The following is a 576-nucleotide window of genomic DNA, read 5'->3' as shown; positions in this document are numbered from 1 at the left end:
AGAAAAGAAAAGAGAGAAAAGAACCGGGGGGGGAAGGAGGGAAGGGGGAGAAGAGAGGAGAGAAGGAAGAAGAGGAAAAAAAGGAAAGGAGGAGGAAGGGAGAAGGGGGGAAGAAAGGAAGGAGGGGAAAGAGAGACCGAGGAGGGAGAGAAAAAAAGAAGGAAGAAAAGAAAAAGAGAGGGGGAGAGGAGAAGAAGGAAGAAAGGAAAAAAGGGGGAGAAGGAGGGAGAGAAGGAAAGGAGAAAAAGGAGAGAAGAAGGAGAGGAGGGAACAAGGGAAAAGAGCGAAGAGGAGGGGAAGAGAGAAGGGGGAAAGAAGGGAAAAAGAGAGAAGAAGAGAGACAGGAGAAAGGGAAACGAGAGAAAGAGGGGAGGAGAAGAGAGAGGAAGAAGAGGAAAAGGGGGGAAAAGAGGAGAAGAAGAGGGAGAAGAGGGAAAAGGAAGAGGGAAAGGAGGGGAAAAAGGGAACCGAGGGAGGAAAGGAAAAAAAAGGGGAGGAAGGAGGGGAGAAGAGAAGGAGGAAGGGGAGGAGAAAGAAAGGGAAAAGAGGAGGGGGGAACAAGGAGAGAAGGGCGGG

The sequence above is a fragment of the Daldinia childiae genome, assembly GCF_008694065.1.
Source record: "Daldinia childiae strain JS-1345 chromosome Unknown Scaffold5, whole genome shotgun sequence".
Lineage (NCBI taxonomy): Eukaryota > Fungi > Ascomycota > Sordariomycetes > Xylariales > Hypoxylaceae > Daldinia > Daldinia childiae.
This window is presented reverse-complemented; position numbering follows the sequence as displayed.